This window comes from Eurosta solidaginis, chromosome 4, assembly GCF_040869045.1.
Source record: "Eurosta solidaginis isolate ZX-2024a chromosome 4, ASM4086904v1, whole genome shotgun sequence".
Lineage (NCBI taxonomy): Eukaryota > Metazoa > Arthropoda > Insecta > Diptera > Tephritidae > Eurosta > Eurosta solidaginis.
This window is the reverse complement of record NC_090322.1, coordinates 255,127,064-255,154,386: the sequence shown is the minus strand read 5'-3', so window position 1 is coordinate 255,154,386 and position 27,323 is coordinate 255,127,064. Positions and strand designations below refer to the sequence as shown.

The 27,323-nt window shown below is 36.6% G+C and overlaps 1 protein-coding gene across 19 annotated transcripts in view; it reads left to right on the top strand.

The window, feature by feature from the left end:
- LOC137251357 (uncharacterized) overlaps positions 1-27,323 on the top strand; it is a 447,872-nt gene that overhangs the window by 183,195 nt on the left and 237,354 nt on the right. For 2 of the 19 annotated variants that reach the window (XR_010953225.1, XR_010953226.1), the window contains exons 1-2: positions 9,654-10,771; positions 12,207-13,532. The exons of 1 other annotated variant lie outside the window; for it this stretch is intronic. The gene's annotated coding sequence lies outside the window, so the exon portion shown is untranslated. Of the gene's footprint in view, positions 1-9,648; positions 10,772-12,206; positions 13,533-27,323 lie in introns of those variants that run through there. 16 more of the 19 variants (XR_010953222.1, XR_010953227.1, XR_010953224.1 and 13 more) reach the window with 15 other exon arrangements.

Below are 27,323 nucleotides of genomic sequence, written 5' to 3'. Positions count from 1 at the left end.
AATTGGAATTTAGAGTATTTACAGCCGCAATAAGTAGGAATATAAAAATTTTGCTGTAGGTTTTCACATTATATTTTATGCTTCATGCAATAATCTGCAACTAAATTTAAAACAGTAAGTACCCACCTGGTCCTTGTACAGAAAGGTGTTCGTGCGATATTTTGTAAGCTATCGACACGTCTGAGCCGGAAGTGTGATTCAGCAAATCGCAAATTGTTCTTGTGCCTAGGCGATGTCCATACCATATTATCTCGTCATCTATATAATGGTTTCGCACCAGCTTTAAAAGATGTGGCGCATCTGAGAAGACATAGACCTTCGAAGTCTCGTCCGACGGGTGTTGAAACCAAGGCTTATCTGAAAAGAAGGGAAAAAAATTTGACCATCGTTCACATTGCATAATTTAAAAACCAAGAAAGTTATTAAGTGCTATTTTACCTGGGCTTATCTTTAGCTGGTTATAAAGGGAGCGATTTGTGGATCCCAGATCACAAACAATAGCTACCACTGTGACGTTTATGTCCTTTAACGACACAATAATGGAAAACAATATATCCTTCGTCATTTTTGTATCGAAAGCGGCCACCGTGGTGTGATGGTAGCGTGCTCCGCCATCACACCGTATGCCCTGGGTTCAACTCCCGGGAAAAGCAACATCAAAATTTTAGAAATAAGGTTTTTCATTTAGAAGAAAATTTTTCTAAGCGGGGTCGCCCCTCGGCAGTGAATGGCAAGCGCTCCGAGTGTATTTCTGCCATGAAAAGCTCTCAGTGAAAACTCATCTGCCTGGCAGATGCCGTTCGGAGTCGGCATAAAACATGTAGGTCCCGTCCGGCCAATTTGTAGGGAAAATCAAGAGGAGCACGACGCAAATTGGAAGAGAAGCTCGGCCTTAGATCTCTTCGGAGGTTATCGCGCCTTACATTTATTTTATTTTATTTTTTATTTATTCCATGACTTAAGCAACCCTCGCGCCATCACCACTTGCACCATCTTCGCTGGCTGTCGAGCTTGGTCTCTTGGCTCATCATACTCATACGCCTCTGCGACTTTCATCTCGTCGAAAGAGAGAACACACATTTTGTCACTCTCAGTGAGTTCAGACATGTGTGCCAACGCATCGAATGATGGAGCCAGAAGACCCTCGCTCATATCGGTCTTTCGAGGCCAACGCTGTAAAGTGGTGACGTGGGGAAGTGGAAACCCCTTGCCATAAAGGTGGTGATAAGCTCTCGGTCCAGCCGCATTTAGGCATATCGCACTCGAAATGTCCTTCCAGTCCCAAAAGACCCTACGATCTATGTTTAAATTATAAAATTACTCTCACAATCAATAAAAAAAATAAAACCTTTAACATACCTGGACAAACCATCTTCTGTATTTGACCTTCCGTGAATATTTTTCTGAAATTATCGAGCACAAGGTTGGATTTGTCAAGCTCACGACGCAATTCTTTGTTGACTTCCTTTAGTTGTTTTATCTGTTTTTTTAATATCCTAATTTCGGGATCCATTAACGCCTCGAAAATTATACAGCTGCAAGAATATTTTAAAATATTAAAAGATATTGCATTAAACTTTAATTCACAATTCCTTTTTACAGCCACTTACTGGGTTTGGGTTTCAGCGTCCGTTACAAGCTCTCTTGCTGTTTGCGTTTGGACATCTTTACTTGCTGTAGCCAGAGAAGTGTCCTCAGTACCTACAAAGTCCATTTTGGAAAACTGCCCCGAACTAGTTAAAAAACATATTTAGTGTATAATTGCATATTTGTATGCATATCAACTAGAAAGTAACAGGGCAACTTACTCGTTTTGTAATGGATCGCAGTGTAAAGCTTCAGTTTCCGGCGTACAAATAGTGCTTGTATCATTTGCCAAAGGCCGAAATGGTATTGCTTTTGGCAGTAATCTTGCCTTCCTTCCACCACAAATCATGTCCGCGCGCGAAAAATGTTCTGCGCAAATGAAATCTTTCCTTCGTAGGTACATTTGGCAGCTGCTTTCCCACAACAAACGTTTTTGGTCATCGGCAGGCACCTGGAAGAACGGCCCAGTCCCTCGTTCAATTTTTTTTAAGCAAATAACGCACTTTCCCATTTTAAACAAGTTTTATACTATTTTTTACGTAAATATGCACTCGTTTTATTAACAAACACCGAAAGCTTTAAATATAACTTACCAATTATTTGTAAACACTCAAATGTAAACAATACAAATTTTGAATTCGCCTTGAGTTTGACATAATACAATATTTTGCAAAAAAAAAAAGTTCCAATCAGCTGACGCGGTGCTGCCACCTGGTATGGATTCGCCTTTCTGTATCCGTATCCCTAACGTAATCAGCTGTTTATCGTTACGACGGTAAACCAAAACCCAATTGGTTGGCTACGATACGGTTATGACCTTAGCGGCACCAATAATCGATTGCATTGATTCTCATAAGATTGGTCGAATCAGCTGTTATAAGGTTACCGATACGGTTACCGATAAAGCACCAATGTCTCCAACTTTACCTTAAGCGTCAAATACACGACACGAACATTTCCGCGAACATTCCGCAATCTTGTTCGCAGCTTTGGCCATACACCATACGAACTTTTGGCCGAACATTAGTTCTCTTTTTTTTTTATTCACGCCGGTATTGCGCCCGCAAACTACTTATTTTTTTTATAACTGTATCCTTTGTGGCATCAGGATCTACTTCTTTTAATTTTTCGATTAAAGTCGCATAATCATTATTCTTTTTAATTCTATTACAATAATCTTTGCTTTTTACTTGCCACAATGATGGCAAAGATTTATACATTTCAATAAATTCACTCAGAAATTTTTTATTGTCCATTTTACTTTTCCGCGCACGTCTGTTCCGTTCAGAAATTACTACGATTATGAGCTATTTCGCCATACACGCACGAACAGTTCGCACAAATGTTCGCCAAAAATTAAAATATTTTGATTTTTGGCGAACATTTGCACGAACTGGCAAACATCACCATACACGACAGAAAAGGTCGCAGAAACATGACGTAACGGGACTGTTCGCGGAAATGTTCGTGTCGTGTATTTGGCGCTTTATAAGCATATGCTCGACTGTAAAGCGGGAGTCATTCGTGCCGTATGTCGTATCGCTGTAGTCGTATCCCTAACGTAAACAGCTGTTTATCGTTAGCGGCGCCAATAATCGATTTCATTGATTCCCATAAGGTTGGTCGAATCAGCTGTTATAAGGTTACCGATACGGTTACCGATAAAGCACCAGTGTCTGCAGCTTAATAGCATTGTGAATGATAACTAAGTGTGATATCTTCTGCAAAGACATCAAAATTCCAAAGTGATTGTATCACCTGATATGTATTTGACTATCGCTGTCTCATTATGTATCTCTTTCTATCACCCGCTGAAGATAGGTGCCGCCATATTGAACACCCTGTCAAAACGCTAAAAAGTAGCCATATTGAACATCCTGTCAGGCATTTGACAGATAAGATATCACACTTAGTTATTATTCACAATGCTTAATATATCCACTATCACGGTTGCCACTTTGGTCCATTTGGACCAAAAATGGTTCCTTCCAACCTCATTTGGGCCGCTGGTGTCTTTTTTTCAATTTTGGTCCTTTTTAGGTAGTAACCGCGATTGTAGTACGTTTTTTTCTTTTTAAATTTACTTCAATGGAATTCTTACCACAAAAATTGCTCAGTTAATAAAATGTAGCAGAATAATGACATTTCTCCAAGAATATAATTTAGGCTAGGCATTAAAAAGACAAGTGTTGGATCTTTGGGCAAACACATAGTCAATAATTTATGATGAAACAACAGAATTATCAGATACAAGTCTTGTTGAAGTGGTTAGATATTTCGATTGGTTATCAAAAACTTTTCATGACAGATTTTTATAACTAGTCGAGCTAAAAAAATGTATTTTAAACACACGAGTGTCTCTAAGAAATACGACAATGAACTGAAAACTAAGTAAAAGAATGAAACTAATTTGTTTATATAGAGTGCGCTTGCCACTCGCCTAATTTATGTTCAAGCATACCGAGAGATACTGAAAGTTTGTGAAGTACAACGTGCCAAACAAAAAGTCACAGCTTTAACATTTTTTACAAAAAAAATCTATGCAAAATTTTGAAAGCGTTACTTCTCGTTTGGAGTGTCGATATTTAAATCTTTCTCACCCAGCTCAAAGCAGCTCAATGAGTTTAAGGAATTTCAGGACTATTGAGATGTAAAGCCCCGAAGGATACTTGAAAACTAAATATCTTGTCACAAACATAATTTTACCTGGAAATATGATATAAATCCTTTTTGAAACCCATGGCTTTACAAATGTACAACGAATTGCGATTAAAAAATTTATTTTTATATTCAGCTTTTGAAGCTAATTCAAAAGAGATTTGATTTCGGAAGTGTTTTGTGTAAAATTTTTACTGTAGGTGCTGCAGAACCCCATAAACTTCAATAACCACACTGTTAACTAGTTTTCCGTACTCATTACATGTAGTCCGGTTCCAGTATTGCACAGTTAAAACTTTAAGACGATGATTCAGTAAATTTGCGTTAAAAATTCACACTTTCTGAACATAGGATCGGGCATGAAGTTTACAAATTTATCATCTATTAAAATAGCATTAACCGCAGTGCTTAATTTTATTAACGATTTACTGAGTTAGCCACAACGTAATTTTTTTAACCGTTCCTTACTAAAACCTAACTGTGCCATAAATTTATACTTATCCTAGAAATTCGAAAATGTAATACCTAAAGGTAAACATTATTTTTGTTTGTGCAGTTTGAATTGAAGCCAAGAATTTTTTTTAAGAAACCATGGAAACGTCCTAAAATTTTTATATTTTACAACGAATACGACACTCTAGTAAACTGCCGAATTGTCTGTATACCAATAAAATAAAACAAAAATTTGGTCCTTTTTTTTGAGATTTGAATCCTTTTTTTCGATGAATTTTGGTTCCAAATGAAAACATGGTGTGGCAACCGAGTCCACTATGATGCTATGCGCTATGTTCCCAAAGATGGGTGAAGAGAATTTGATAACGGGCCTTGATGACATCACAAAATACACTGATGGCTAATTACACTCGTTTACAGCCAAAATTCACTAGAGGCGCCATTATGAAATTCTTATGTAAAACCACCCCCTGATTCCTAAAATCAAGGTTATTTTTAATTCTATGGTAACGTTTTTAAGATATTTACGAATAACGGTTTTTAAAAAAAAAAAAAAAAATTTTGGGTCCACTTAATCATATTTATCTCAAGAACGAATTGAGTAATTCCAAAACGGTTTGAAACTTTTAAAAGGCAATAAAATTTGCTATAAACTGTACATACAACACTTTTTGCTAGGCCCTGCAGATTCAAAGATAACAAACATTACGCATTTTTTTACTTTTTTTGTAAAAATATAAAATAAAATTAAAGAAAAAAAAACTTTTTTAAAAATAAGCTTTTATTATTTTGGTTAATAAAATTAACTAAAAAGTAAACAATAAATTGACTCTAAAGAAATATAACACTTTATAAGTTCATTGTAAGCTTAAACGATAATTAGGCTTTTTCGTCTGCGACAAAAAAATTCTATATTGTACATAATTATATATTTTTAACATTACAACTTTACACCTAAATTATTAAATCTTACAGTTTATATCACAGTCCTAATTGTTCTAATAAAAAACGTGTTAAATTTTGATGGTATAATTAAGAACATTTAGGATCTCCTTTTCTTGCTATCGCAATGTAACACGCTTTTATTAGAACAATTAGGACTGTGATATAAACTGTAAGATTTAATAATTTAGGTGTAAAGTTTTAATGTTAAAAATATATAATTATGTACAATATAGAATTTTTTTGTCGCAGACGAAAAAGCCTAATTATCGTTTAAGCTTACAATGAACTTATAAAGTGTTATATTTCTTTAGAGTCAATTTATTGTTTACTTTTTAGTTAATTTTATTAACCAAAATAATAAAAGCTTATTTTTAAAAAAGTTTTTTTTCTTTAATTTTATTTTTTACTTTTTAGTTCGTTTTATTAACAAGTAATAGAAGCTTGTTCTTATAAAAGCTTTAAATATAAGTATAGGGGGTGAAACAAAAACACATATATCAGTTACATCTGCGTATAATGCGTATTGGAATTTATTAGTACACATTTTATGCGCAGCAACTTCAGAGGTGTATTTAAAGTTTAAAGCATTGTAAATATAAGTATTGAAGTCATGAGCCTGGGCATTCGCGCAATTTTAGTGATGTAAATTGCATGGCGCCAGCGCCAATGCGGTGCCAGCTAAATGGTAGCTCATTGACGAAATTACTCCAAGCGAATTTTTGACGCTTCTTAGTAGTGAGTGCGTAGTACATTTTACTTGCGCTATTGAGTGAAACGACTTTTGTGTGTCAGGCACGAGTTTGGTGTTATTGGCGCTACTGGCAGTGATGACACTGAGCTGTTGACGGTAGCGCTGGTAGTTCAGATTTTGAATCAGAGAAAGAATTGATGACCCGTGTGAATTATTATGGCTTTGGCCGTGTAAATTATTATGGTGTATTTGTATATTTTAGATTTAATGCACAATTAATATTTGTGTGTTTGAGCGGCCAAATAATAACAGTAGTATTGCTAAAGTGCTGCTTAGTTGTGGAATGTCGCTAATTTCTTAGCGATGATAAGCAGATTGTCAATATTTCGTTCAACGGACGCGCGAAATTGCCACATCTGCTCAAATTTTCCAAAGATTTTCCATTCTTGATTTAACTTAAGCTGTTATGCCAATATTTTTCAGCCAGCTTTTTTCAAATAGGTAATTTTTCCAAAAGCAAAATAAATTACAGAAAAGATTACAGGGTTAAACAGCCTTCAAAATTCAGCTATGTTGGTTATACACAGAAATACAACAGAGGGTTGTGTCTCCGCTTTTCGCAAGCGATGAGATTCACCACGCGTGACACGTGATTCACCACATCCAAATATCACAATCCACGAATAGGTACCGGCGTGTTTGTATGGGACTTAGGCTGTTATGCCAAAGTAAATACAAATCTTTACCGATAACTGTGTTATCGATTAATTTAACGAATTCTAACAAAGTAATATTGCATTGTCATCGGAGTTATAGATGTGTGCAAAATTTCAGCTTAATCGGACACCGGGAAGTGTATCAAATTTAACTTGGAAGATTCCATTACAGACAACAAAAGTGAAAGTAAATAAAAGCTTATAAAAAATGTGTACTTTGCGAGAAGGATCTCGAAAACTTTTTATTTTTTTTGCAGATTTTTGTTTTCCTCTCCAAACATTGTTTTATTGCAAAAAATAAGCTTTCATTCAACAAAATCAATGGACCAATACAAAAGTTATAAGCATTCATGAGAATGTTCCCATTTAATACTTAAGTACCCTGACTTTTGTATTAGTCCATCGATTTTGTTGGATGAAAGCTTATTTTTTTGTAATAAAACAGAGCTTAGAGAGGAAAAAACAAATCTGCAAAAAAATAAAAAGCTTTTCAAGATCCTTACTCGCAAAGTACAATTTTTTTTATATTCTTAAAAAAAAAATGGAAAAAATCCGTAATGATTTTTCGTTATCTTTGAATCTACAGGGCCTAGCAAAAAGTGTTGTATGCACAGTTTATAGCAAATTTTATTACCTTTTAACAGCTTCAAACTGTTTTGAAGTGCTCAATTCGTTCTTGAGATATATATAATTAAGTGGATCCAATTTTTTTTTTTTTTTTTTTTTTAAAAACCGTTATTCGTAAATATCTCAAAAACGTTACCATAGAATTAAAAATAACCTGATTTTCGAAATCATGGCGTGATTTTACATAGGAGTTTCATAATGGTGTCTCTGGTGCAGAAAAAAAAATGGAATTTGTGACCCAGTGTTATTGAACCCAGACTACACTACGACCTCGGAGTACAGCCCCCGTGGTCCATATCTACTACAATAAAAATGCTCTAAAGTACAGATTTCAAATATTGGTCATAGTTTAGAGCACGATGACAATGCAAATATAAGGGTTACGATTTTGCTAGGATGATTCTTACTTCTTTTTATCAAGCGCTTTAGTGTACGATAAATCCACAAACGCGTTTATATACATACAATCCATCCCTAGGAACTAGACTTTTAGCTCTAAAATCTGTCGGTCAGCCTTACAAATTTTTTGACGTTTCTCTATTCTTACGTGCTTCTCTCTAGTGCTGGAACCCGAAAAAGTATCAGAATCTCTAAAATTTATTCGTTATTAGCTATTTGTTTACACGAATATACGGCTACGTTTGCGGGTAAAAAAGCGCTTATCCTCACTTAGATAATGCTTAGGAGACCCATATAGCGGCAACTAGCTACAGAACATGTTGTACCGAAAAGCGAAGACACAAACCTCTGTTGTATGTCTGTGTATAACTTATAGCTGAATCGGTTGCGGTGAATAATGGACACACACCATTTGTACAAATAAAACTATATGTATAATTAGTGTAGAGGTGAAACATAGACACTTATTTCAGTTGCATCTGAGTATAATGCGTATTGAAATTTAGGAGTGCTAATTTTCTACACAGCAGTTTCAGAAGAGTAGATAAAGTTTAACGCTTAGCAGTCCATATAAAGTTTAAGCGTAAACGTATATAAATGTAAGAAACACAGCTATTATCAATTAGCGTAAGGACAAATGTACATATCGTCGATGAAAATGCAAAACCGCCTATAACTGTTGTAACAAACACGACCTTATTTTGAGGCTAATTTTTATTATACTGAATACGTTCACAACAAGTTATATTCGTTAAATATTTCATTCGTAAATTTAATGAGTTTGAGATGTAATCACAATAATTTTTTCTATTAGTAGAAACCGTAGAAAAAGTTTCACAAATTTATTTTGCTGTTGCGGGTACTTCTGACAGTGAAATGGAAGACTAAATACGTTTTCTATGGATTCTAGGCAGAAAAAATACCCCTATTGACTTTTCGCTTGATATGATACTAAGCTATAAAAAATCCTTTCAAAACAGACCTTCTAGCAAAAATTTAGTGCATTAAAAATTAATGTTTTTATACCTTTAAAGTAATGAGGGCAATCCACGCTTAATTCATACAAATAGACAACATTAGTCAGTTCTTTGTATTTCTATAAATAGGATAAAGCAAATACCAGATCCTTTGAAACCGCCACCAACAAAAAGGATAACTTTAACACATGATAACATACACAGTTTGTAATGTGCAAAGAATAAAATACAAGTTTACAACAACTAAGGCATGAGGTGGCTGAATACGTTTGTAACACTTCAACAATCATGGGAGTGCGGGTTCGAGTCCCACTCCTGAGAGAAAAAGCCTTTGAAGAGATTTACAAGGTATAATCGAAAGAGCTGTCCCCTTTTCCGTCCTGATTAAATTTTTTCCCAAATTATTAAATAAATTAAAGTTTACTTTTGAGCTTCAAACAACATGGGATCTCTATTGTAGTCCCTATTGGGCACCATATCACAAGAAGCTGAAATAATGTAATGATATTCTAATATTTCATCAATGACGTAATAACATCACACGCCACCACTGTATCTACTTATAAGAGAGAACTTACATATATCTAAGAGAGTGAATTAAACGAGCTCGTTTCTAACAATAATATTCGTTGTTCGAACTCGAATACAAAAAATGAGAGCGGTAAAAATAAATAAACAAGAAACATCCACCGCAAACGGCAACAGAACAGAAAGCAACAGTGTAAACGTTAAGAAAAAATTGTAGCCGAACAATCGAACAGTTTGAAAACGTCAACTTGCCAAAGTGGTGGTGTGCAACGGAAAATTTAGAAATCAAAAATGTTAAAGTGCATTGAAACAATTTAAGAGGTTTTAAAACAAATACAATAAAAATTATGAAAGAAATATATACTGAAATGAATTAAAAGTTCGTAGAAGAAATAAAGGAAAATTTAGTAAACCAAAAGTGGGCAAAATTGAGAGCAAGTGAACAGTTCTTAAACTGCAGTTAACTACAAGAAAACATATAATACAATACAAACAAAAAGTGTGATGAAACAACAAAAGTGCAGTGTAGTGCAATCTACGGTTGTTGATGGTCTACAATCATAAAGAACAGAAAAAAATGTTGAAAAGAAAAGGCGTGTAAGAACGTTACGTTTGCTTATTGTCAGCCTGTTGCATATTGAAGGCATCTGCATGCTTACATACATATGTACATACACATGCATATACAGCCATATGTATGTGCATAGACGAAATTGACGCGTGTGCGTTTCAAATTGGAAAAATAAAAAAAATTTAATTTTCTTTTTGTCATAAAAATAAAAACAGAATTGTGTGCGAATACAAGAAAAGCGGCATAAAAATAGTGTGAGAAAATAAAAATAGGCACGTTTTAGCGGATTTTAAATATAAATGCAAACAAATAAATACGTATCTACTTATGTAGGCACATATGTACATGTGTTACATACGGGTATTGAAATGAGCACAAAATTGTTTTAAAGAATTATTTGGAGGTACCTACTTACATACATATATACAACGATGCAAAACTACCTATTTACAAGTTCATACATACATAATATATATGTATGTACCTTTTTACATAAAAATGTAGGTACCTACCTATGTACCTAACTACGACTTACATACTATTATTATATTATATTAAAAAAAAAACACATACATGCATATGTACATACAATGCAAATGTAATGAACAATTTTATAAATGTAAGTAAAATTAAGAAAAAATTTAATAAGTTCAATGAACTGTTAGGTTTTCTGTTAGTTCTTCTTAGGTTCAACTATGCTCAAACGGAACTTATTTCGGTTTACCTTTGCTTAATAATTGCTGCCGCCGTAGGGACCGGCGTTCCTGGGTTCAACTCCCGGACAAAAAAAAAACGTCACAAATTTAGAAAATTGTTTTTACTATTAAGAAAACAGTTTTTCTAAACAGGGTCGCCCATCGGAAGTGCTTCGACAAACCTCCGAATGCATTTCTGCCATAAGGGCACTCCCCGAAGGCCTTGCGGAGTGTTTTCGATGTTAAGGTTCCTTTGCCGAATGCAGATCCGGTACGTTCCAGTCACAAGCACCATAAAAGCACTAACCCGGCCATCTCGGGAGCGATTTGGTATGAGCACATGAAACTATCTAGGCCATCACGCCCTCCCATTCCCTAGACCCATCAGGAGTTCGGGGTCGCCAGAGCCTCGTTTGTTAATGAAACAGGATTTCCCATGGATAGGTGAGGTTGACAATTAGGTTAGAAAAGCTATACTTTGCGCTGGCAACCCCTTGAGACGGTTGCGCTACACAACCCTTTGAATCAATTTGGTATTTTAGTCGCCTCATACGACAGGCATACCTACCGCGGGTATATTCTGCTTTTTGTTTGCAGGTTTTTCCAAACAAGCTATTGCAACCTAAATGAAATTGCTAAATCAGCTGTTTACTTTAAGAGGAAAAAAGGTACACGGCGGCCACCGTGGTGTGATGGTAGCGCTCCGCCTACCACACCGGATGCCCTGGGTTCAAACCCTGGGCAAAGCAACATCAAAAATTTTAGAAATATGGTTTTTCAATTAGAAGAAAATTTTTTTAAGCGGGGCCGCCCCTCGGCAGTGTTTGGCAAGCGCTCCGGGTGTATTTCTGCCATGAAAAGCTCTCAGTGAAAACTCATCTGCCTTGCAGATGCCGTTCGGAGTCGGCATAACATCATGTAGGTCCCGTCCGGCCAATTTGTAGAGGAAATCAAAATGAGCACGACGCAAATTGGAAGAGAAGCTCGGCCTTAGATCTCTTCGGAGGTTATCGCGCCTTACATTTATTATTTTTTTTTTTATTTATTTAAAGATTCCATTTAATATTTTTAGGACGATTCTAGGTTTTTACAAGATTTGTATGCAAACTGTCTACAGTTTTATGAGACAAATTAATTCCGCACCAAGGTTCACTTTCTCATGGAACTTCCCTACTGACTCCACCTGTCTGGTTTTATGGCGTCATTCCTAAGAACCATCAGCCTTTTCTTCATTAGGACCTTACAATAGAGTTGATAATACCATAAAATGAACAAAATAAATACAAGTTTTTAGATCTTGTACTCTGAATGAAATTCAGTACATACTTAATCAAGATTTTAATTTTTGATACATTTTAGTTATGGGACCCATTGAAAAGCTTATTTAAAATTGTTATGAAAAAGCTAAGATGATTATTACAATATTGATTAAAATTCTTTAGAAAAAATTCTAAGGAATTTCTTATAAACGCCAATCAGAGTTCAACATACAAATTAATTGCATTCTTTGAAACCAAAAAAGAAAAACCTCAGTGAAACAAAAAACTTAAGAAGATAAAACACACATATCAACACATTAAAAGTTAGACAACCAACCGCAGGAATTTGAGTAGCCAGAGTCGCCAACGAAATCCCATCCGCGGACAAATTCCCTTAAAGTAAAGGAGGTGCGCGGCAAGACTAATTGTTTTACGAAAAAAAGCAACTAGCAAACAACAACCAGTTGGGGCAGATAAAATTGGGTGCATAATAAAAAAAGTAAAAAAAAAACAAAAACATAAACTTAAAAACCAACTCAGAATTGAGTTTTGTAGTCTGCAATTTTTGTACGTAAAAAAACAGCAAACAGAACACAAAAAGTGAAAAGAATAAAAAACAAAGAAGGTAGACGTGTAATAAATACAACAACAACAGACAGTTTTAAAAAATAAATAACGAAAAAAGCTGAGCCAAAAAGCTGAAAAAAGTTTTATAAGCGCAGACCAAAAGTTCATTGCATTCAATGGCGACATTTTCCTGGAAGTAAACAAACAACAGAAAAAAGACGAAACTAACAGAAGTTAAAAAGCAAGAATATTGCTAGCGAAGCAAGAATCAAACATAAGTTCGAAGTGCATTCACCAAATTTTGAGAAAAAGCAACAGCGAATACATACATAAAACTAAAAAAAAAGAAAACCAAACAAGATACAAACGGGCAAAGTAAAAAAAAAGTAAAATAAACAAAAGATATACAAATTTGCTTAAGAAATCGAAAGGTGCAAATAATAATAAAAAAAAAAAATATTGAAGTGGTCTTACAAAAAACACAACAAGCAATGAAGAAATCAAGTGAATAAATAAAATCAACCTAAAGAATTGCGCAAACGGCTGCATAAAGAAATCCAGCAAAAGAGTTCTAACCACAAAGTTAAATATCTGCTGAGCACAAATAGCCAATTGACCAAAAAGTGGATTGCAGTCACAAATAAAACTTGAAAAAAAAAAAAAACTACAACTATAACTTGCGTCAACGTTCTTCGGCGGTCTCTGCTATAAGCAGAACCACTTGTGAAAATAATAAAAAAAAAAATGTTTAAATTGTAGCTGTTCATCTTTGCTGACCAACTTTTTGCTTCTAACCATTCGTTTAATGGCAACTGCAGCGCTGAACCCCGTGTTTGATGAATACAAACATTTATTATTGGTATGTAGTGCCCTTTTTATTGTGTTTTATTTATTTCCATTTTATGTTTCTCCATTTTTTTGGTGGTCAGATGTTACTTAAAATACATTAGGTGGTATTTAAACTCAGCAGTTATTCTCCCTGCCTGAATAGTGGTCTCATTCTCAATCATTTTAAGAATAAGCTAAGTGAATGCTTTCGTCCAACAATATCTTTTCTTCCTGACCCCTATTGAACTATTTACTCTTTGCTATATAGAAACGAATGATCAAATCCAGAAGCTCTATATTTTCCCCTTATGTTTTTTTGACTTCTGAAGTTGTTTTCACATAATTTGCAAGGTGAAAAATGTATACTATATGTGGGTACATGTGCAAACAACTTCGCACCTCGAAAGGACCTTGGTAATTGAGCTTTCGAGCCCAATATGAATAACATATACGCCCATTGTCAGATACATATAATAAAAACCACTGTTATAATTAAAAACAAGTTCAGGTGGTTTTTTTTTTCAAACAAAGCATTTAAAACCGCTCAACATAAGTTTCAAGTTTAGGAGGGAGGTTGAACTGAACGGACAACTGATAAATTTTAGGAACATTATCTGCAGAACTTCACATTTACAAGAAAAGCGACTTATCGATTCCACATTTAAGTCCTCCGAACAGAAAGAACACTTCTTCATACCTTCACAGTATATCTGCTTAGTTGGAAAATAAAGCTCATTGGCTATGACCACAGGAACCTTGGAAGATCAAAATGGTCCCGTCTGGTTCATGGCATGTTCGTTCCCCTAATATTTATCCTCAAGAAACTTCCCAATGGTGGTATTGCTGACTTATTATATATATATTTCGCAACCTTCTCCCATCATTTTATCGGTGTTTGTTGCTTTTAGGAAAATGTGATTTTCAATTAAGTATTTTAACGTGGGTGGTCCCAGACACTTGTCGATAGTTTTATGCAGCGCTAGTGAAACAAGAGACTTTATTAAAGTAAACTTAACTAACTCTAAATTAATTAAATTAGTTGTAAACTACTCTTAACTAAACTACATACCTCTAAACTAAACTAATTAAACTAAGCTAACTCTAAAGTAAACTAAATTAAACCGAATCTGAACTAAACTTATTAAACTAAAGTAAACTCAATTAAATTCTCCTCAAACTAAATCAAATTATGTATAAACTAAACTATCTCTAAATAAAGCTATTTTAAAATACCTACTCTAAACTAAATCAAAACTAAACTGAGCTAAATCAATTTAAACTAAACTGATATAAGCTAAACGAATTCTAAACTAAATTAAATTAAAGTAAATGTAAAAAGAAACTCTCAATAAAACCAAACTAACCGGCTCTAAACTGAATTTAATTGAACTAAAATAACTCAAAAATAAACTGAGCTAAATTAAATTAATGGCGGCTACCGTGGTGTGATGGTAGCGTGTTCCGCCTACCACACCGAATGCCCTGGGTTCACACCCCGGGTAAAGCAACATCAAAATTTTAGAAATAAGGTTTTTCAATTAGAAGAAAACTTTTCTAAGCGGGGTCGCCCCTCGGCAGTGTTTGGCAAGCGCTCCGAGTGTATTTCTGCCATGAAAAGCTCTCAGTGAAAACTCATCTGCCTTGCAGATGCCGTTCGGAGTCGGCATAAAACCTGTAGGTCCCGTCGGGCCAATTTGTAGGAAAAATCAAGAGGAGCACGGCGCAAATTGGAAGAGAAGCTCGGCCTAAAATTTCTTCGGAGGTTATCGCGCCTTACATTTATTAATTATTTTTTTTAATTAAATTAAGCTAACTTAGACTTGTTTAAATAATTCAAATAAACTAACCATAAACAAAACTGTCTAAACTGAACCAAACTAAAACGACTTGAAACAAAACTGAACTGAATTAAACTTAACTACTTGACTCTAAACTAAACTGAACTAAGTCAATTTAAATTAACTAAACTAATTCTCAACTAAATTTAATGTGAATTTTGCTAACCAACTCTAAACTAAACTTTATTTTTACTGAACTAACTATGAACTGAACTACATTAAACTAAACTAAAATAAAAAGAATTAACTGTGAACTAAACTAAGTACCTCTTAATTAAACTGAAATAGGAAAACTTTAAACAAAACTAAACTTAACTAAATTAAACTAGCCTAATCTTAATTAAACTAGATTTAAGCAACTCTAAACTAAACACAAATAACTCTCAATTTATTTAACTGCACAACTTTAAACTTAATAGTTTCTTTTAACTATGTACTCGCCAGTTCAAATATCACACAAACGTACTTTTCGTATTATGACAAATTATGGTTTTAGGATATAAACTTTTACTTAAAAAAAAACCATAATGTTAGTTCAAGAAAAAACGGTTGCTAGATTGAGAAACATTAGCCTGATCCTTGAATCGTGCTGCCGATTTCTTCTGCGCTGCTAACAGGCGTTACGTTCCTTGGTTCTATTCTTAGTCCTATTTTGTGAAATAATTTTATATTCAAGAACACTTATCACGGATTTCATATTTATATAAAGTCACATTTTTAGTTTTGGTTATCTCATCACCTTTCAATTGTCTGCCGAATTAGATTTATTACCATAAAATTGTTTAAGTTTTTCAACTTTCATTGTGATGCTAATTAAAAGTCGCATTCAGTGCAAAACTTTTTTTGTGATTACAAAAAAGGTGAAATGTCAAGTTCATTCGTATTTATTTATATATATGTATGCATAAATATATATTTATTTCAATCACATATGTGCATACCTAATATATACAATATGTTAATACAAAGATGCCGCTCAAAATCTTAAAGGTTTTTGGGTGATGTCATTGAGCAGGCGAGCGAACCAGATTACCAAGATGACAAAAAAATAAACAAAATTAGAATAACAATAACAGGCCAAAGTTAATTAACTCTATGTGATTTTTCAGTTCTGCAAGTCACTGCTTGGGTTAAATAAATATCAATTCGACTCTTAGGCTCACTTGCAGAAGAGCAAGTTATTTCTTTAGCTCAGAGTTAATCTTAAAAATTTGTCAAAAATGTATGAGTTTAACCCCTCATGTCAAGTTAACTCTGAGTCAAAAGATAACATGCCGTTCTGCAAGTGGGCCTGAGTTACTTAACTCTGAATTTACTGAGTTGACTCTGTATGTTCTGCATGTGGGCCCTCATTGTTATAAGCCAACTTTTTTACGAACAATTTTTTAAATAAAAGTTTCCAAAATCCTTTTAAACTCATTCTAAAACATATCGTACTTCTGTTTACCTTTTTTTACTTTTATTAGCTCGATAGTTCGTTTTAAGTTTAAGACTTGAAACATATCAAGCGCCATCAAAAAAACTTAGTTTGTAAATAACGGACACCATAATATTTAAATATGTTTACATATGATTTGGCTTGAAATTGCTACTTTTCATTCGTCATTGAGCAAAAAAAGTTTTAGACTCATTCAAATGTATTTAATTCCTTTCAAGTTAAAAAGACAAAACTGTTTACAATGAAAATAGAACAAAGTGAGAACTGAAAGTGCTAAGAAGTCAAATTTTAGCTTTAGAACAAGACAGCTCTTCAAATAAACACATTTTTTTTTTTAATATGAAGGCAGATTGTATGGCGAGACAGGAAAACTTTTGAAAATTTTCCTACGTCTCAACGCTTCTTTGTTAGGGAGTCCGTTTAGTGAAAGCTGATAGCCTGCAATGATCTATTTGCTATGTTTTTGTCGAAGGGAAAATTGCACGGCACTTGAAAAGCGTAAAATTCTGATTATTTCTTAATTCGTTTTGTAGCTCTATCGTGCCAGAATGGCGGACGGAGTTCTATGATTTATATACGTATATTTTTGTCTAATGGAAACGCAGACCCGCTGGGAATAGTTTTTTTTTTATTTTTAAAATTTTCAGTATATGGACCTTGACTAATGTTGTTAAAGTTTGTAGGAACCATTTGCAAATTGTTTTGGAACTATTTCCGATACTTTGGAATTGTTTTTGAATTTCTCTGAATAATTTTAGCGCTATTTTGTGATCGTTTCTAGGATTATTCCGATACTGTTTCGGAGTGCTCTGAGAGATTATTTCGAGTTTATCTTCTGGATCATATTTTCCCTCAACAGGATTCTTCTGACCCTCTTGCTCTTACTGCAACAATACGTCAAAACATGTTCCTTCTTTTACATTTTTTATCTTCCAAAAATAAGTATTTGAGGAGCTGTCTGTTAACTAAATGTAAGGCAGATTTTAGAATTATAGACGAGGCACAATTTGGAATGCTCGTATTTGCAATGGGTTAGTTCCAATTTGACATATTACACTCTTAGTGGGACCTATGAAGTCACTATTGTAACACCCTGCTTTCCAATTTATAAGCAACCTTGCGTTCGAATCTATGTAGCAGTATCCTGCAACCCTGAATGTACTAACGAACAACATCAATCCAGCATGAGAAGGCAGTATTCGTTAAGACGCGATTAAGAGCGGCCACTCGTATTCATACGTTCAAATATTAAATCAGTCTTGTTATGTAAATTAACTGTTCAGTGTAACTAAACTCAATAAATATCTATTTTTGTTTGTAATACTAAAACCAAGAAGCAATAGTCGAATCTTTGCTTTCAGTTCAGAAGTAGGGACGACCGGCCTTAAATCGAATACGAGTGGCAAAGTTAAGTGCGCGCGCAAGTAGAATCTCAAACGGTGTAATTTTTCACAAACGGCTCCGCCGAAAACGCTTAAGCGACGGCAAACTCGCCATTTCACCAAAAATCGATTAAAATTCGCAAAGTGTTGTGCAGAAAAGCATAACCCAAATCGTTTAACAAATGGGTACAGTAGAAGTTTAACCCAAATGTTGAGAACATTCGAGAATTGATTGCCCGCTACGCAGGGGAAATCACAGTTATACCAACGCCGGTAAAATTTTCCGTGGATACTCTCCACTGGGGAAATAACAAAAAAAAAAAAGCGAAGGTGAAATATTTGCGTTTGACTGACACGATCAACGCATAATATACAGACAGTTTTGAATGCGCATAAACGCAGAAAGTGCGAACGAATACGATATGTGTACATGAGCTTATGAGAACGAGTGTGCATAAGCAAAACGAAAATCAACGATTAGCGAACATAACGAGTAGAAAATAAACGTCAAAACTAAAAACGTAAACAAAAGTAAGCGAAACGAACGAGTGTCAAATAAGAAGTAATTATCAACGTATAGAACATAAACGTCAAAACGAAAAACGTAAACAAAATAAAAGAATCGTAACGAATTGTATAAAAGCTTGTAATGTTATGAAAACGCGATCACAACAATACACGGAAATGTCAGTTGACGCAACAATGTCGGTTAAGATTTCAGATCTGCGAATCGAGCAACTTAAATCAATACTAAGTCAAAAAAGTTTGCCAACCTCAGGCACTCGCGCCGAGCTTATACAACGTTTATGCGATAATACAGATTCCGATGAAATTCAGCTACCTAGCGAACAAACGGGTATTGCAAGTGTTAATCTGCAAGCGCAAGTAAATGAGTTACGTGTTAGTATAGACAATATTCTATCGTTATTGCAACAAGGTACGACAACTGCAAATAACAATGAAAACAATCGAGGTACCGATTCCCCACCAATTTCGCAGGTGAGCACGTTAGAAACGGGCGGCAGAAGTCAAACGGTCAAAGAGATAAGCGAGACAATTCCCGAATTCGATCCAACTAATCCCCAGTCGTTAACCGTGGAACAGTTCACAGATCGCGTTAGTAGTGTCGTACGAGCATACCAATTCGACGAGAAGTGTGTTTTGTTAGCCGTGTATAGCAGACTGCGCGGTGCGGCTCGTATGTGGCTCGACTCATTGCCCAGAGTACACACTACGTGGAATGAATTCTCGAAAGACTTGGTAACAGAATTTGGCATCCATCTCGACGAGGCGCAAATTCATCGCGCGATGAGCGATAACGTTCGGAAAACGAGTGAGCGAATGAATGACTATTGTTTTCGCATATACGCTCTCGGTAAACAGTATCACTTAAGTGAATCTGCAATAATTAATTATATCCGCGCAGGTTTACGACACCGAGACTTACAAATCGCAATCGCAGCAACAAAATTTAAGACCGTGAAAGAAATGCGCGAAACAATCGAAAACTACTTGTTGAATCGCGGTAAAGTTACTGATACCCAACCGAAAAACGCATCCACCAGCAAGCAGGAGCACCCAACCAGCAGTAATGTAAAATCATCTGTTACGTGTTTTAATTGTAAAGAAGCTGGTCATATTTCGAGCAAATGCCCTAAACCCCAACGTCGTGCAAGGTGCGTTGACTGTAATAAGGTGCACCCAAAAAGTGAACCCCAGAACTGCGGTAAACGCGGGTTAGAAATACGTCGATTAGAGGCATCATCACTGGATGAATGTTTCACAAAATATATTTACGTTAAAAAAGAAAAGTTTAAAGCATTTATAGACACCGGTAGTCAGTGCAACATGGTCCGTAAATCAGTCATTGAGTCACTCAGTACAGAACGGGAAGAATGTCAAATACAATTAAAAGGGTTCGGTGGCGGTGCCCATGTTATTCGAGAAAAGTGTTCATTGACTATTGAGGTAGATGGATTATCGCTTGATGCAACGTTTTACATAGTTGACGATATTATGCTTCAAACAGATTTCCTAATCGGCCAGGATATTATAACTAATTCTTCGGTGAAACTAGAGGTCTGTGACGGGAAATCAATATTCGTTAACAAACGGGTCGTGACGCAAAGCGAACCTAAACATATCGACATTTCTCAGCTAGTCTACGCTTCAGAAGATAAAAGCCAACACGAACAAATTACGAGTGTACTTAAAGGTTTCGAAGACGTGTTCGCGGAAGGTTTACACGGGATCGGTAAAACTAGTCTGGTCGAAATGCACATCGATATAATCGGTAATAAAGTCATCTCACAACCACCCTATCGCGTGCCAGCACCAAAAAGGGCTGTAGTTACTCAAATGATCAAAGAACTTAAAAATAACGACATAATCACTAAGTCAAGCTCCGAATTCGCGAGTCCTCTCGTCTTGGTCAAGAAAAAAGACGGCGGCGATCGGTTATGCGTAGACTATCGACGTTTAAACCAACTAGTTCGGAAGGAGAACTTTCCCGTGCCTAACATCGAAGAGCGCCTACACGAAGCGAAGCAGTACAGGTATTTCTCGGTGCTGGACATGAATAGCGGGTACTATCAGATACCCATTGCACCCAGCAGCCGAAAGTATACAGCGTTCATAACTCCAGACGGCTTATACGAATTCAAGAGAATGCCTTTTGGCCTCACCAATGCACCCATTGTGTTCCAGCGATTAATGGCGAGGGTTCAAGAAAAGACCGAGCCGGGCGATATGCTGGTTTACATGGACGACATCTTGGTCGGTAGCAATTCGCCAGAGGAAATGGTTTCGAAACTACGACGTGTTCTAACAGCATTACGCGATTCGGGTTTAACGCTGAACGCTAAGAAATGTAGTTTTATGCGAAAGACGATAACGTTTCTGGGACACGAAATAACTCCGGCAGGCATCGTTCCTGGTGCGGTAAAAACGCAAGCCATATCAGAATTTGCAACACCAAAGGACGTAAGCGACGTACGTCGGTTCCTTGGTCTTAGCGGTTATTTTCGAAAGTTTGTTCCAGGTTACGCTGTAATCTCAGAACCTCTAAGAAAACTACTTCGGAAAGGAACGAAATTCGTGTGGCTGCCCGAACAAAGTGACGCTTTTGAACAGCTCAAGGAAAAGTTAGTCTCGCAGCCTCTACTAGTCGCATACAACGTTAACGCAGAGCACGAAATACACGCAGATGCAAGCGCCATCGGCTTGGCTGGCGTTCTGCTGCAGCGAGATGGTGACGGTCTAAAGCCCATAGCATATTTCAGTAGAGCAACGTCCAAAACTGAAAAGCAGTTTCACAGTTTCGAACTAGAGACTTTAGCGGTCGTAGAGTCACTGGAGCGCTTCAAGTACTATATATACGGCAAGAGAGTGACGGTGAGAACCGACTGCAGCGCCATACGTACAGCAATGCAGAAGGGAGAGTTAGTACCACGTATCGCACGATGGTGGCTCAAAATACAGGATTATGACATCGAAATTCAACACAGAGCTGGCAGGAGGATGGAGCACGTCGACGCTTTAAGTCGTGCCCCTGTAGAGGAAGCTTCCAACGCTGAAACAGCTCATCTACGCATATCTAAGGTGGCCATCGACGATTCCGATTGGCTATTTAGCATGCAGCTGCAAGACGCCAAATTACGTCAAATTGTAAACGAAATTTGCTCTAAGAACAAAACTACGGATGGTGACTACGTACTTAAAAGCGGTAGATTGTTTCGCAACATCAACAACAAAACCTTATGGGTTGTCCCCAAAACATTGCGACATCGAGTAACGCAAGACGCTCATGATCGCGCCGGACATATGGGTGTTGATAAAACAGTTCAACGACTAACAGAACATCTTTGGTTCCCTCGAATGCGCAATTTTGTGAAAAGCTACATAAAAACTTGTGTCGATTGTGCGTACTATAAGCGAAAGGAGGGTAAGGAAGAATCATGTTATCATTACGATGACATTGATCCGATACCTTTCAAGACGGTGCATATTGATCACTTAGGCCCGTTTCCTAAAAGCGCGAAACGTAACGAACATCTCTTAGTTATCGTCGATTCGTTCACCAAGTTTACATTTCTACGACCAGTTAAAAGCACAGCAACTAAAAGTGTTATTGAGGTGTTGAACGACATGTGTAGCTTCACGGGAATGCCTGAAAAGCTCGTAACCGACCGTGGAACGGCATTCACCTCTCGAGATTTCCGAAACTATTGTGCCGAAAACAATGTCAAACATATACTCACAGCTGTCCGTACGCCTAGGGCAAACGGTCACGCCGAACGCACCAACCGTACCATACTTTCTATGCTACTTCCGTCAACGTCAAATGATAAGCGATGGGACGATAATGTCCGCAACGTCCAGTGGTGTATCAACACTATGAAGAACGCAACGACCGGATGTACCCCATACGAGTTACTTTACGGGTTTCATCCTCGAGATATACTCAAGAACAAAATCATTTCGAGCATTCACGATCAACAGTGGCTTAACGACGAAGAGCTAACAAACTTGCGTACTGCCGCGGCAAATCGAGTTAATGACAAACGAGCATTAGCAAAACTAAGCTACGACGCTAAACGTGCAAAACCCAAACAATTCAGTGAAGGTGACCTGGTGCTCGCGGAGAACGAACCCCCTAGCACTGGTTCCTCTCGAAAGCTCGAACCGCGATACAAGGGTCCGTTTATTATCACTAAAAAGCTCGAAAAAGATCGATACGTCGTCGAAGATCTACCTCAGTCGAATCGTTGTCGCAAACATTACGCATCTGTCTACTCGGTGGACAAGCTTAAACCCTGGTGCGAGTTACCTATCGAAGATGATATCGACGACTGTTTAGAATGCAACTATGATGATGGGGACGAGGTCGCCCCATAAGCAGGATGGCCGACTGTAACACCCTGCTTTCCAATTTATAAGCAACCTTGCGTTCGAATCTATGTAGCAGTATCCTGCAACCCTGAATGTACTAACGAACAACATCAATCCAGCATGAGAAGGCAGTATTCGTTAAGACGCGATTAAGAGCGGCCACTCGTATTCATACGTTCAAATATTAAATCAGTCTTGTTATGTAAATTAACAGATGTAGTCATCGTTGGAAGTAGTATTCACATATACACGCGCATATGGCTATGCGAGACGCTATAAACGTGTATCTGTAGGTTATAGCTGGTGGCGTATAGCTGTCAACCAAGTAGAAAATTCTAGAAGAAGAAACGTCTAGACATTTGGGCACAGAGTATAAAATCAGCAAAAGTTGAATAATCTGCAATCAGTTTGATATAAGCACGCTATCAGTTGCGAAGTGAAGTTTAATTGCGAAGTACTTTCGAAGTATTCTAATGAAGACCATTTTGTAATACAGAATATTGGAGTGTTTTATTCAACATTTTAGCGATACGAACGTAAGCAGAAGGTTGCAAGTAGGCGGAATTTCACAAAAACCGTTACAATTGGTGTCAGAAGAGGAATTGTTGAATAAATTCCCAAGATTTCGAATACAGCTTGGACATGGTAAAGTTAGGGAATTAAGGATCCAGCAACTGAAAAAAGAGTTGGAGAACCGTGGATTGAATACAACCGGCAATAAGATCGAACTTCAAGGACGACTACGAGAGGCAATAGAATCAGAACGAATTAACGAGGAAGAGTATGTCTTTCATCTTGATGGCGATGGGACAACAAAATTGGAGAAAAATGAAACACCGCAGACAATGGCGAATACAGACTTGAACATGATATTAGCTGCAACATCTGGCCAAACGTCGACAGTGACATCCAAGATGGAAACACAACTAGAATCCCAGGAGACACGCATAACATCGAAGATTGAAGCACAAGAAACGTCGTCACAGATTACATCCAAGATGGAAACTCAACTGGAAGAACAGAAGACATATAGGGCATCTCAACTGGAAGAACAGAAGACATATATGACATCTCAGTTGGCTGAGCAGTTGAAAACACAGGAGGCCCGCATATCCACGCAGCTGGAGGCACAGGGGATAAGGGTATCATCGAAGCTGGAGGCCCAGGATACAAACATTTTACAGTTTGAGGAAAAATCGAGGCCGAGGTAGATGCTCGCCCTGCTGTTTCAGCGAGTAATTCAAAGGTAAAACCACCATCCTTTGACGGTTCTGTTCTTTTCCAGGTGTTTAAGATTCAGTTTGAGAACACCGCAGCAGTGAACAACTGGAGTGCTGAAGATAAAGTAGCTGCACTATTCGTGGCATTGAAAGGATCTGCTGCCGAAACATTGATGAGCGCTCTAGAAAAGCGATACGAAAGCGAACACGGGAAGCAAGTACACCAAATAGAATTGCAAAACCGTTACCAAAAAGCTAATTAGACTTTGCAGGAGTTTGCTTCGGATGTTGAAAGGTTGGCTCATTTGGCAAATGCGGACGCACCCGTGGAATACACCAAAAGGGTAAAAATTCAGTGCTTTATCAATGGAATACGAGATGTTGAAACGAAGTGAGCGACATATGCAAACCAAAACTCACATTCGCAGAAACGGTATCATATGCAATGACTCAGGAAACTGCCTGCCTATTGAGTAAACCAGCATACAAGGCTCATCGTGTGGAAGTAGAAAGACCAGAATAGGTAGACACAATTTTGGAAGCTTTGAAGGGTACGCAGCAGAAGAATAATGATGCAGTCAAATGCTTTAAGTGTGGTTAGCCAGGGCACATTGCACGTCATTGCGGTCTTGACACTAATGGTTCCAACAGCATGGGTGGACGTAAATGCAAAGCTGGAGGAGATAAGCAAGAGCGAGTCAGATGTAAAGATCGAAATCTTGCCCCAGCTATTGAATGTCCTGTGATATCTTTCTAGCAAATTTGAAGAAAATCGAGCAGTCTTACCGTCAGAGGAAATGTGGATGGCAAAGAACGTGTACTGACTGTAGATACGGGCGCATCTCATTCCTCACCGATGGAAAGGTGTTCCATCCCGTACAAAGTATTGATGAGGATCAGTGATACCATCTATCGCATACAAACCATTGGGAAACTACTAAATAGAAGGGGAGTTTATTTGAAGAGGCTAGCAGCGGTTAGATCGAACGATTCGTCTGATCAAGCAAGCTACATAAACACATTAATCATCATGTACACATATACATACCAGTAGCAGAGAGAAACTCACATACAGATGTAGTCATCGTTGGAAGTAGTATTCACATATACACGCGCATATAGCTATGCGAGAGGCTATAAACGTTTATATGTAGTTTATAGCTGGTAGCGTATAGCTGGTAACCAAGTAGAAAATTCTAGCAGAAGAAACGTCTAGACATTTGGGCACAGAGTATAAAAGCAGCCAAAGCTGAGTAATCTGTAATCACTTTGATTTAAGCACGCTATCAGTTGCGGAGTGAAGTTAAATTGCGAAGTACTTTCAAAGTAGTCTAATAAAGACCATTTTGTAATACAGAATATTGGAGTGTTTTATTCAACATTTTAGCGATACGAACGTAAGCAGAAGGTTGCAAATAGCGGAATATCACTAAATTCGTTACAATATTCATCTTTTCGGAACTGTTTTTTAGTCATATCGGACTATTACGGGTTCCTTTTGTTATTGATTTCAGGATAAGTAATCTCGAAATTAATTTCGCCACAACCGCGGAAATACTTTGTGATAGTTCCTGAACTTTCTTTGAAACATTTTGTGACTGTTTTCGCAATAGTCTTGGGACCATTTAGAAGTAATTTCAAGACTTTTTACAGAACCATTTAGAAACTCATTTAAGCACTTTATTGGTTTAATTTCTGTATTGCTTATGAAATCGTTCAAACTTTCAATTAGTACCCATAAAGGTCAAGCTTTGAGTATTGAAGATTGGAAATTAGAAAACTTATAAAATATGCAATCGAGGGTTTGGTTGTGGAAGTATTTAATTACCCATCTAGATATTTGACGGCCTTAGAGCTCTATCTTCACCGAATTAAGAGAATGTAGGAGTAATGGTTTTCTTGCCTATAACATGCTTTTTCTGAGGAATAAAATTCTAGGTATAAGTATGGAGACCCGTACCACTTTGGGCCTGAAACGAGTTCAAGGTTCACTTTAAATATAAATAAAAAAATACATACCTAAGTGTATCATCTGATTATGCTTAGAACTTCAACCGCAAACAGAAAAGCACATAGTATGTATGTATATCCTGAATACGTTTCTGACTTTAGAAAAAAATTCACCCACCCAACATACAACAACATAAGCGCAATTCATAGCTTCCGCAATACGCAATTGTCAACTTCACCTACGCGAGGTGAATCCTGTTACAAATATGCATGTATCGTACACATACGAGTATTTAGCACGCGAGGATCTGGCGACCCCAAATTCCTCGGGGAACTAGTGTGTGGAGCGGGATGGCCTACAAAGTTCAATGTGGTCATATTAAATCGTTCCCGAGATGGTCGGACTAGTACCTTAATGGTGCTTGTTACCGGAGCGTACCCGACATTTATTATAATAAGAAACAATAAAATTAATTGTAGCAAAGAAAACAAATAACAAAAATTTGCTTTCATATAACAGAAAAGCTACATCTCCACTTGAGCAACGATAAATGGAGCTTTTACAGTTCGAGGTACTTTAGGAAAGGCGGTTAGAGAAATAACGACCTAGTTTAAAAAATAAATAAAAGTAAATGACGCCCAAACGGAGCTGTACTTACCAGGCCATTTCCACTGCTGTAACGAAATTTCAGCTGTAATTTTTTTTGTATGTAAATTTAATTGGATAAATTGTTGATAGAAATAGAACATAATATTGATTATCTGTGACGAAGTCCAACTTGTGCTTTGAAACTTGGAATTTTCATTGCAAAATAAATGAAAAAAATATGGCTGCAATTATTTCTGTTTATGTTGATTGAGTATTACAGTGCAATAAATTATAACAGTGAGCAGTTTAGTGAGAAACAAATGAATTTAATTTTTAGTTATTTTTATATTCCTTTCTCTGTGCATTCCATTAGAATTTGGAAATTCTGTACCTTACGTTTTAGATTTTCTTATGCTTGCTTTGTATATTGCATTTAGTTGGTATTGTTAGTTCTGTACAGTTGCATTTCAACGTTTACAAACGAATATGTATTTGAATACTTTTGGCTTTCCCTA